At 40.2% G+C, this 12,210-nt stretch overlaps 1 protein-coding gene across 5 annotated transcripts in view; it reads right to left on the reverse strand.

Moving 5' to 3' along the window:
- The window catches only part of ACSL4 (acyl-CoA synthetase long chain family member 4), a 90,388-nt gene extending 79,839 nt beyond the window's left edge, over positions 1 to 10,549 (reverse strand). The window contains exon 1 of one of the 5 annotated variants that reach the window (XM_080653819.1): positions 10,236 to 10,549. The gene's annotated coding sequence lies outside the window, so the exon portion shown is untranslated. The remainder of the gene's footprint in view (positions 1 to 10,235) is intronic. The other 4 variants (XM_080653820.1, XM_080653817.1, XM_080653821.1 and 1 more) reach the window with 4 other exon arrangements.
- Positions 10,550 to 12,210: the final 1,661 nt, after the last annotated feature.

Consider the following 12,210-nt stretch of genomic DNA (forward strand, 5'->3'; position numbering starts at 1 on the left):
GGAGAAACCAAGATGGCGGCATAGGTAAACACCTAAACTGCTGCCTCGCACAACAATTTCAAAACTACAACTAAAAGACAAAACAGACATCATCCAGAACCACAGGAAGATCGGCTGAGTGGAAATTCTACAACTAGAAGGAAAGAGAAAAGCACACTCAGACTCAGAGGAGCTGCAGAAGGCAGAGGTATGTAGGCGCGTGCACACAGAGGGCTGGCAACTGAGTACGCGGCTGGCTTTCTCAATCGGGAGGGAGACAAAAGCTCCCGACTGCTCTGAACCCCAGTTCAGGGTAAGATTCTGGGGACCCAGACTCATACAGGGAGAAACTGGACTGTCTGGCAGCAGGCAAAACTTGAGGGCAGCTTTCTTTCAGAGGTGTTGTAGCGATTACCGTGGGACACTGAGACCTAGGGGCCTCTTAGGGCAGGGCTGACGGGAAGCCACTGCTCTCTGCTCTGCCCTGAGATTCCGCCCCATCCAAGCTGAGCGCACAGGCTTTTGCAAGTCTTGTCTCATAAGGGTGTCTCCAGCACAGAAGTTCTCCCAGCGTAGATACAGCTGATCCTCATAGCCAAATGGCCTGGAGGTCAATTCCTCCCAGTGATACCAACAACAATCAAGGCTTAACTACAACAAGACTGCACACAGCCCACAAAGGGGTGCACCAAGAGTGTCCACCTCACGTAACCGGGGAGGCTGAGCCACTGGGCCCTAGAGGACACCTAGCACACAAAGCCACTCTATCAACTCAGGGAAGCAGCCAAAATGCGGAGACAAAGAAACAGGTAACAAATGAAAGAAATGGAGGAAAGCAAATGACTGGATATAGAGTTCAAAACCACAGTATAAGGTTTTTCAAGAATTTTCTAGAAAAGGCTGATAAATTTAGCGAGACCCTCAAGGATATGAAAAAGGACCAACTAGAAATTAAGCATACACTGACTGAAATAAAAAATAATATACAGAGATCCAACAGCAGAATAAAGGATTGCAAGAATCAAGTCGAAGATTTGAAATACAAAGAAGTAAACACCCAACTGGAAAAGCAAAAATATGAAGATAGTGTAATGAGCCTCTGGGACAACTTCAAGCGTACCAACATCCGAATTATGGGGGTGCCAGAAGAAGAGAGAGAGCAAAATATTGAAAACCATTTAGAAAAAATAATGACAGAAAACTTCCCCCACCTGGTGAAAGAAATAGACTTACAAGTCCAGGAAGCTCACAGAACCCCAAACAAAAGGAATCCAAAGAGGACCACACCAAGACACATCATAATTAAAATCCCAAGAGCAAAAGACAGAGAGAATATTAAGAGCTGCAAGAGAAAAACAGTTAGTTACCTACAAGGGAGCACCCATACGATTGTCAGCTGATTTCTCAACAGAAACTATGCAGGCCAGACGGGAGTGGCAAGAAATATTCAAAGTGATGAATAGCAAGAACCTACAACCAAGATTACTCTACCCAGCAAAGCTATCATTCAGAATTGAAGGTCAGATAAAGAGCTTCACAGATAAGAAAAAGCTAAAGGAGTTCATCACCACCAAACCAGTATTATATGAAATGCTGAAAGGTATTCTTTAAGAAGAGGAAGAAGAAGAAAAAGGTAAAGATAAAAATTATGAACAACAAATACATATCTATCAACAAGTGAATCTAAAAATCAAGTGAATAAAAAACCTGATGAACAGAATAAACTGGTGAATATAATAGAATCAGGGGCATAGAAAGGGAGTGGACTGACAGTTCTCGAGGGGAAGGGGGTGTGGGGGGTGTGGGAAGAGACTGGACAAAAATCATACACCTATGGATGAGGACAGTGGGGGGGGGTAAGGGCAGAGGGTGGGGTGGGAACTGGGTGGAGGGGAGCTATGGGGGGAAAAAGAGGAACAATTGTAATAATCTGATCAATAAAGATTTATTTTAAAAAAATAAGAGGATTTTGGTATTTTTTATCAAAAAGTTTAACAATTTGCTGGGCAGTGCTATACATTAACAGTGTATAGCACTGTCCAGTTCTTTCTAAAATGAATGTTATAGTTTTTGCCAATGGATTTGGTGAAAATTGTATTTAAGAAAAGGAAACAGCAGCCAAAATGGAGTCACTGTTGCTAAGCCCCATCACCAAACCAAAACTTAATAACTAACCTAATTGTAGTTTCAGTCTCTCCCAGGAGTAGAAACTCAAACCAATTAGTCTGAAATTTCCTGATCAATACCAGGATAAAATCTTTGCCATCCCCACCCTGGTCAGTGTGGTGTGGCTGGTTGGGCATTGTCCTGTGTACTGAAAGGTTGCCAGTTCCATTCCTGGTCAGGGCACCTGCCTGGATTGTGAGCTCAATCACCGGTAAGGGTTGTGTGGGAGGCAAACAGTTGATGCTTCGCTCTTACATCGATGTTTCTCTCTTCCTCTCCCTTCCTGTCTCTCTTAAAAAAATCAATAAAAAATCTTAAAAAGTAATCTTTGCCATTCCCTTCAAAAAAAAAAAAAAAGAAAAGAAAAGAAATGACCTGGCCTAAAAATAATCTTTTATTTTATTTTACTAATAACATACCTGCTACATCATTCTTCCTATAAAAAATCTTCCATTTTGTGCAACCCCTCGGAACACCTGGCTAGTTGCTAGAAGAGATGTTGCTTGATTCATAAATTGCTTAATAAAGTCGATCATAGCTTCAAATTTACTGTATTGAATTTTGGTCTTTAACAATGGTTTCAATATCCCTAATTACTACAGTGAATTTTAGTATCCTTTCTTTTTTATTCATCTTTTTTTTCTGGGAAATGCCAATTCATAACCTCTGCCACTTTTTCAAATGGGTGTCTTTTTTCTTATTGATTTGTTAGAGCTCTTTACATATCATGGATATAAAGTAGAAGCCTTTTAATATAATGTTATTTGAAACAGATGATTAGTTAATTGAAAAGGTCAATTAAGATGAATAATCATAAAAATGCATACAACAAACAATTCATTTTATCTTGATTTCATTTTGTCAGCAGTAAATGTACACTCATTCATCAAACTTTTGATATAGGGCCAAGAAGACAAAACTTTTTATTTAACTCCAGGCCCACTGAGTTTAAAGAAATTTAAACAGGATTCTTAGACAACATATAACTTCAAAGAACCCAAAACACATTGGCAAAGCACTGAGTAAAGAACACTTTTAGATTTTTATATTTATTTTATATGAATCTTTTATCATCTTACCCTAGTTGGACAGTAATAACTTGCTTTCTTCAACTCTTTCAAAAACAATTTGTTTTGTATTAAAAAATGAACCTGCTCTGACTGGTGGTGCTCAGTGGTTAGGATGTCGACCAGAGCACCAAAGGGTCATGGGTTCAATTCCCAGTCAAGGGCAAGTACCTGGGTTGCAGGTTTGATCCTGGCCAGGTTGGGGCACGTAAGGGAGGCAACCAATCAATGTATCTCTCTCTCACATCTCTCTCTCTCTCCCTCTCTCTCCCTCCCTCCCTTTCTCCTTCCCTCCCTCCATCACTATACAGTTTAGTTTACAAAGAAAATGAAAAGCATCATTTAATGTGGTGAGTCAGTTAAGTGAAAGTCAATTAAATATTCTACTGCATATGTAGAAACTCAGTCTGTCATCTGCCTTTTTAACTTTGTTTTGGTTGTCTTATGCTTTCCAGACGTTTTTCAAATATATGCTTATATTTTAAAATACATTCTTAATTTATTTTTAGTGTATGATGTGAGATAGGAATCAATTTCTTTCCAAATGTATAATCAAATGTCCTAACTCGATTTCCATTTTCAGCATTACATATATAGGTCATTTAAAAGAACTAAAGTGTTGCCCTGGCCAAGTGGCTCAGTTGGTTGGAGCATTGTCTCATACATCAAAAGGTTGTAGGTTCCCTCCCTGATTGGGGTACAATCTATCACTGTTTCTTTCTCTCTCTCTCTTTCTCTCTCTCTCTCTCTCTCTCTCTCTCTCTTCCCCCCCCCACCTCCTCTCTCTCTAAAATCAATAAAAACATCCTCAGGTGAGGATTAAAAAAAATAAGAAGTCTCAACTTCTAATTTATAAAAGAATGTTATTTTTTAAACAATAAACCAACAGTCTAAGAACAGCTTGATAGGCTCAAACTACTATGTATTCCTTAATCACATAGCAGTTCTGGGAGCAGAAATAACAGCAGTGCCATTCCTGACTCTCTCATTACCACTCTGGCAACAACAAAATCACCAAAGGACATCAGGACCACATAGGCCTCTTTCTGAATCTCACTAATTGCCATACCTGTGAATTTACATTCACAATAAAATAGCTCACACATGACAACAGAATCAACCCTCTTCATCCATTCCTTAATGTTGCTCTTGGACAACAAACAGTGTCTTGTGGACTTAGTAAAGACAATGAATACACTCTTCCCAACCACAATTTCCCATGGAAACATAACTAAAAGGTACTAAAAATAATAGGTAAATTTTGTTAAATTTCCTTTATAACATAAAGACTCAATGAATTTCAAGGTTGTTTTGTCCCTAGGCAAACTTTTTCTGTAAGGACCAGGTATTAAAAAGGCTTTTAGGGCCATAGTTCTCTGTTTCAACTTTGAGACTGTTATTTTAAAATTTTAAATGCAGCGACAATACATAAGTGAAATGATGTGAGTGTGTTATATCAGAAGTTGTACTTTGGACTTTTTTGTTGTTCTTGTTTCGTGTGTGTGTGTGTGTGTGTGTGTGTGTGTTGTTTTGTTTGTTTTTGTTTTTACAAAAACAGGTGGTGAGCAACATTTGGCTAGTCTTGCATTATACCAATGGTTGATCTTTTTGAAATAGCAATCCATTACACTAGCTGTACACTTATTTGAGCAAATATGGTGACATGAAGGGACAAGTAATCATTTCATTACCACATTACAGAAACAAATACTTTCAAAGTTAATCACTAACCTTTTCCTGTAACTTCTCATATGAGCACATACATTTTCAAAATATAAAATTACAAGTCCCCTTCAAGCTAATATTTTAAAAGGTAATTAAAATGAACATTGAGTAGCTACTACAAAAGGAAAACATACAGTCTAGAGACGTACAAATTCAATAGTCTTTTATTCATTATTATGATAACGATTAAAGAAAAATCTACTAAGTACATGGTCATGATTCGCAACTTCACTACTCAAAATGCAGAATAAATATCCAAAGTACATTTAAGTGAGAACACAACTTTTTTCCCTTTGGGTTATTTACCAGAAACCTTCATTTTAAAAAAACCCACACAGTTTTGCCAAAATATGTTTAATTTAGAAAGCGAAACCAAAAATTCCCTTGGCACATCCTGTGCCTATTTAATTTAAAAATATTAATTTTAACATTTCACTTGACAGCCTTGTAAGGCAGAAATTATATTGTTAGTCTTAAAAAGGATACAGCCATTTTAATATAGCATGTGTGAGTATGGATTCACACTCTACACAATCAAGACCACTTGTTCACAGGATATATTTGAACTTCAGGATTGTGAAATTAAAAAAAAATGTTTAGACTGCTTAGAAAATTATTGGGTGTTAGAGAGAACAGCAAGGAATAAATTAAATAACAGAAGTACATAGCACCCCTTGACCCCAAAGGCTGATAGATAAAAGGAAAAATTGGTAAGCTGGGACTCATCAAAATCAGATACTTTTGTACTGTGAAAATCCCTGTGAAGATGATAAAAAGGCAGGCTATAGACCGGGGGAATTTATTTGCAAACCAGGTATCCAACAGAGGACTAGTATTTAGAATATATAAAGAACTTTTAGGACTCAACAATATAAAAAGAATATCCAACTGGAAAATTGACAAAAGACATGATCATACAGTTCACTAAAGAGAATTCAGAGATGGCAAAAGAGCCCATGAAAAGATATTCAACGTCATTAGCCATAAGGGAAATGCAAATTAAAACTATGACAAGATATCACTATACACTTATCAGAATGGCTAAAATATAAAATAGTAACACCATCAAATGCTGGCAAGGATAAGGAGTATTGATATGTTGCTGGTTGGAATGTAAAATGGTAAGCCATTCTGGCAAACAGTTTGGAAGTTCTAACTAAACATGCAACTAACATACAACCAGCAATTGTGCACTTAGGCATCTATCCCAAAGAAATGAAAATTTATGTTTACATAAAAAGTACTACATGACTGTTCACAGGAGCTTTATTCATAACAGGTTAAAAAAAAAACACAGGAAATAGCCAGATGTCCTTCAAAGGGTGAATGTTTAAACAAACTAGTACATCCACACCATGGACTACGACTCAAAAATGAAAAGGAACTATCAATACAAGACACATTCCCTGCAGGAATCTCCAGGGCATTATGCTGAGTGGGGAAAAAAAGCCAATCTCAAAAAGTTACATACTGTATGATGCCATTTATATAGCATTCTTGAAATGGCAAATGTATAGGCATGTAAAACAAATTAGTGGTTGCCAGGAGTCATGGAGGGAGGGAGAAAGATGGCTGTGACTACAAAATGGTGATGAAACAGTTCTGTATCTTAACTGTGGTGGTAGTTACACAAATTTAACCACGTGATAACACTGCATAGAGCTAAATACACACACAAAAATGCATGTATGTAAAACTGATGAGCTCTGAATCAGATGGATGGAATGCATCTATTTCAATTTCCTTTGTTGTAATATTGTACCACAGTGATGCAAGATGTTACCATTGGAGTACATTAGATAAAGTGTATCATTGCTTAACAAGTGTTTAAGTATCTACATCTCAAAATAAACAGTTAAAAAAGAAAGAGTAAGGCAAGCCAGTGAGTGCTAGGAGTGGGGGGAAAGAGCTTTTATTTTTGCTAAAGTCTCAGCAATTAAAAGTTAAGGAAGAAAGAAAAAAAAAGGAATGCCAAGAAGAGAGTCTAAAAGCTGCAATTAATACAATCACCCACCTCTTCCTACCCTGTAGAGCAGGGGTCCTCAAACTACGGCCCGCGGGCCACATGCGGCCCGCCGAGGACATTTATCCGGCCTGCCAGGTGCCGCTGCCTGTCCTGCTTAGCAGCCGACTGGTCCCGGGCCCGCAGTGCGCATAGGAATTTGTTCATAGTTTTTTTTTAAACTATAGTCTGGCCCTCCAACGTCTGAGGGACAGTGAACTGGCCCCCTGTTTAAAAAGTTTGAGGACCCCTGCTAGAGCTTCAATATCCTCAGGACTTTATGTCCATGATTTGACTGTTATTGTTGTTCATAAAAATAAACTGTCTATACATATATCTCTCCACAACCCCCCACCTCTATCACTATCATCCCAGATTAAACTCATAGGGTAGGGCTTGTCTTAACCATATCCTGGTGACTGGCACAAAATAAGTGACAAATGAAGGAACAAGGTAAATTAAATGAACGAATGAATGAGATGCCTGCATATTCTTTTAAAGTTCTTAGTCAATTACAGTTACAAGGCAGTATTTATAGATTTCCTTACAAATTTCTAAAAGCCATGAACATTAAAAAAAAACAAAAAACTGTGGTATGGACCTGGCCCAGTGGCTCAGTTGTTTGGAATGTTGTCCCGTACACCAAAAAGGTTTCAAAGGTTTCAAGGCTGATTCCTGGGCACATACCTAGGTTTTGGGCTTGATTCCTGGTTAGGACACATATGGGAGGCAACCGATCTCTCTCTCTCTCTCTCTCTCTCTCTCTCTCTCTCTCTCTCTCTCTCTCATCAATAAGCATATCCTTGGGTGAGGATTATAGAAAATAAGTGTGTTATGCACACTGTGCACATTTTACTTACAAAAAGAAATAAGCAATACCTGACTTTTTGTAAAATGCTTCCCAGTTTAGAGATTTCCAATATAGCATAATCATTTGCTAAGAATGGATTAAAAATTATGTATATATAAACTGGAACTAGTATATGCAGATCTTTGAGAAAAACATTCTAAACAACTGGTATAACTAATTATATATGGCACAACCTTGATGCAAATGGCATCAGACAGACATATATATGTGTTCATATATATAGTATATAAACAAAGAATGCAAATTGGAGGACTTATGGATCACTCTGTCAACCATGAAGACGCTTTTACAAATACAAAAACTAGGAGAGGTAAAGTAGCTTGCTCAAGGTTATACAATTAGCTAGAACTGGAACTGAATCTGAGCCTCTCCAGTATCTCAATTCATTTCTCACTAAATATGGCAAGACTCTCCTTTCTCCTCCCATTCCACTCCTACCCAAAACAATTAAAGAAAAAAAAGGGAAGACTCATGGGCATAGACAACAATATGGTGACTGGCAGAGGGTAAGGGGGTGGGAGAGGTAGAAGAGGATATGGGAGGATAAATAGTGACGGAAGGAGACTTGACTTGGGGTGGTGAACACTCAATACAATATACAGATGATGTGCTATAGAATTATACACCTGAAACCTAAATAATTTAATTAACCAATGTCACCCCAATAAATTCAATTAAAAAAAAACAGAAACAAATCTTAATGTAAATCATTTTTCATTGTTTTTTTAGAGAGAGATGGGAAGTGAGGGGAGGGAGGGGAGAGGGAGAGGAAGAGAGAAACATCTATTTGTTGTTCCACTTATATATAAATTTGGGATCAAGCTCGAAACCTTGGTATATCAGGACGATGCTCTAACCAACTGAGCTACCAGGCCAGGGCTAAATTACTTATTTTTTAAATAGGGTTTTTAAAAGGGTGGGGGGGACTGAATTTACTCAAGCTTTTTAGTGTTTCAATACACTGTCTGTGAACTTTTAGTTGTCAAATTACTCTGACATCAGAACAATAACGTACTTTATTCCATGGTGCAAGTACTATACTAACAGTTTAATGTTTCATCCTTCACTTAAATGGCTGAAAGGGGTTTATTCTTACAGAAATCTTCTTACATATCTTGCTTTACCAGCTTCAATGGAAAATATGAACTATTTTACAATTAAAGGAAGAGGCTTTCACTATTAAAATCTTGATTGATATGCTCATGGATGGTACTGTAATTGAATCTCCATTTGCATGCAGCCTTAGGTATCAAAAACAGTTAAGCCCTGGCCCAGTAGCACAGTTGGTTAGAGCGTGGTCTGATCCACTAAGGTTGAAGGTTCCATCCTGGTCAGGGCACATACAAGAAACAACAAATGAATGCATATACTAGTATAAGTGAAACAACAAATCGTTATTTCTCTTTCTAAAATCAGTAAATAAAAACTTAAAATACTAATTTTAGAGGCAAAATACAAGAAAAACTATAGTGACAAGTAACTACCGGGAAATAGTTGATTAAACCATAAAGCAGACTGCTTACTTTTTCAAAGGGATTCATTAAATGCCATTTTGCCCTTATTCTGCATCTCACAGCAGTGATGATTGATTTTTTAAGGTCAAAGAGCGAATAGAGCAAATTCATTACAAGAGGGAGGAAAAATAAATGCCTTTGAAGGAGGATATGCTGGAGTGAAGAGGAGAAATGACGTCTTATTTAAAATATGTAACCCCTTGATGGGGGTTAGGCAATGAATCATATTCTCCTCGATTTTTCTATGTGCTATAGACATCCGCCACAGTTCTTTCTGTAGGGCACTGGAATGAGAGGAAGAGGAAGTGAATAAAGCTAATACTAAATATATAGCACCCACTGAGGACAAGAATATAGAAAGAACGGGAAAAAAATAAGAGCATGCTTCTGCTAAAATCCAGCTGTTTTCTACCATATGTAACAATACAGAAGCTAAGAGGATAGCGAAAGCCAGGGCATCCCTCACATTAGAAGGGCAGATGCTTCTAAGGTAAGAGACCCGCTTACCCTCGGATATATAGAGGGAGCCAGAGGGGACAAAATGGAGTTGAGGTCTAGGGACGCCCTAAAGGTCGTTGGAAAGCCTGGCAAGCTCTTGGTGTGCCCCTTTGGAAAAGGGCATGGCAAAAGATAGTACCCCGATCAGGAAGATGCCTCTCCCTCTCCGGGAATGGTGAGCGGCAGAAGAGGCAGCCCAGGGTCTCAAGGACTCCAGACTTCAGTAAAGGGAAAGATGTAGAAATCTCGGGGATCTCTCCGGCCCCGGGGGATGCGGGTGGATAGTCGCTGGGGCTCAAAAAGAAATGGAGCCGATTTCGGGAACGGGAACGGGAACGTTCGCTCAACCGCCTCTGGGCTCAGGTGTCGGAAGGTGGCGCCGGGCCTAAGCCTCACCAGCAGGGGTTACTCACCGAAGGAGTTACCCACGGCGATCTCGCAGCCGGCAGGCGCCAGGCCCTCGGGGAGCTGGCGGAAAGGAGCGGCGTGTCCGCTGGCGCTGGGGCGAGGAGGGGCGCGCCGAGGAGGCCGGAGAAAAAGCCGCAGCGGCGCGCGCGCACCCCAACGACCGGCGGAGGCGGAGCCAGGAGCCGCAGCGCGAGCCCGGAAAAAGACGCGCCTGGAGGGGCGGGCGGAGTCGGGGCGCGCGGTGGTGAGGCTGAGGCGGCCGAATGGCAGGAGCCCACTGCTCGGCCCACCCACGCTTTTGCCTCTGCTCGCCCGGGACGTCAGCCGGAGAGGCGGGGCCGAGCGGGCACCTAGCATGAGGGAGGGGTGCTGCGACATGCTGCACAGGCTAAGGGCGCGCCGCAGGCTCGCCTCAGGGTCTCTAGCTCCCGCTTCCGACTCGCTTCTGCCGGGCTGGCTGGCCGCGTTACCCCTTGTGTTTTCAAGGTCTGCGCCAGTCTGGTTTCAGCGAAGTGCAGAACCTGCCCCAAAGTTCCTCTTAGGTCATCTTCCAGCTGCCCTTTAAAAAGAATGAATCTTTGGATTCACTACCTTTCCTATAGAGAGAGAGACACCTTACTCCTCCAAGCCTGAGCTAATGCCTGCATCTTCCATTTATCTCGCCTCTCACTGCGTTAAGACCCCCGCCCCCTCCCTCCTGCTGATGAAATATCACAAGGATGTAGGGTTTTCACTTTATGTCTTTCGTATCCACGGTGCTGCAAGGAAAAGTCACTAGCGCTCTGATATCTCACTGGACCTGGTCGTTGCTTATGAGCCAGTCCTACAAATACTGTTCCTAAGAGATCTGAGAAATTGCTGTTAAAAATAAAATTCCAGCAAACTGTCTCCGAACTTCAAAAGGAACAGATCATAATTGCAAATGAGCCACGACAAACGGCCAAGAATTTATTATAAAAATAAGAAGAAGAAAGCGCCATTATTCTTCCAGTTTCCTGATGCAGACTAGAAGACTAGCTTCCTCTTCCTGCTAGTAATTGACATTTCATTTCACTTGCTATTTTCATTTTCCCAAAGAATTACCAGAGGTAACAACATTCATGTGTGTCTCACCGCCTCAGGTTACAAGCTAGAGTCATTCTAAAACTTTAATTTGCATCTGAATCCTCTGGGGTGCTCGTTAAAATATGGGTGCCTGTATCTGCAATCCCAATGTGTTGCATTCAGATATGAGTGGGGCTGAGAAATTTGAATTTTTAATATGTTTTATTGATTTTAGAGAGGAAGGGAGAAAGATAGAAACATCATGAGAGAGAATCATTGATCAGCTGCCTCCTGCACACTCCACACTGGGGATTGAGCCCACAACCTGGGCATGTGCTTTGACCAGGAATCGAACCAGTGACCTCTTGGTTCATAGGTGAATGCTCAACCACTGAGCCACACCGCCAGGGCAAAATTTGAATTTTTTAATAAGCATTCCAGGTAACGCTATAGGTGGTTGGAGGTTTATAATTAAGAGAGTATGGAGTTATAGCTTTTGTATATTACTACTCTGAAGTGGGATCACTCATCCAATTTCCAACAGACCCACCCACTTATATATAACATGCCTATAATTATTGCTATGGCAGTTCTGTAACTCCCTTTTACGATTGACCTAGAACAGTGGTCGGCAAACTCATTAGTCAACAGAGCCAAATATCAACAGTACAACGATTGAAATTTCTTTTGAGAGCCAAATTTTTTAAACTTAAACTTCTTCTAACGCTACTTCTTCAAAATAGACTCACCCAGGCCTTGATATTTTGTGGAAGAGCCACACTTAAGGGGCCAAAGAACCGCATGTGGCTCGCGAGCCGCAGTTTGCCAACCACTGACCTAGAAAGTTCAGGACTTCAAACAAGTTTAATTGTCATGTTTATTTCACAAGATCTTGTAATACCAGAAATAATCATTTGTCAGCTATATAATTCGCTG

Source organism: Plecotus auritus, assembly GCF_963455305.1.
Source record: "Plecotus auritus genome assembly, chromosome: X".
In the NCBI taxonomy this organism is placed as follows: Eukaryota; Metazoa; Chordata; class Mammalia; order Chiroptera; family Vespertilionidae; genus Plecotus; species Plecotus auritus.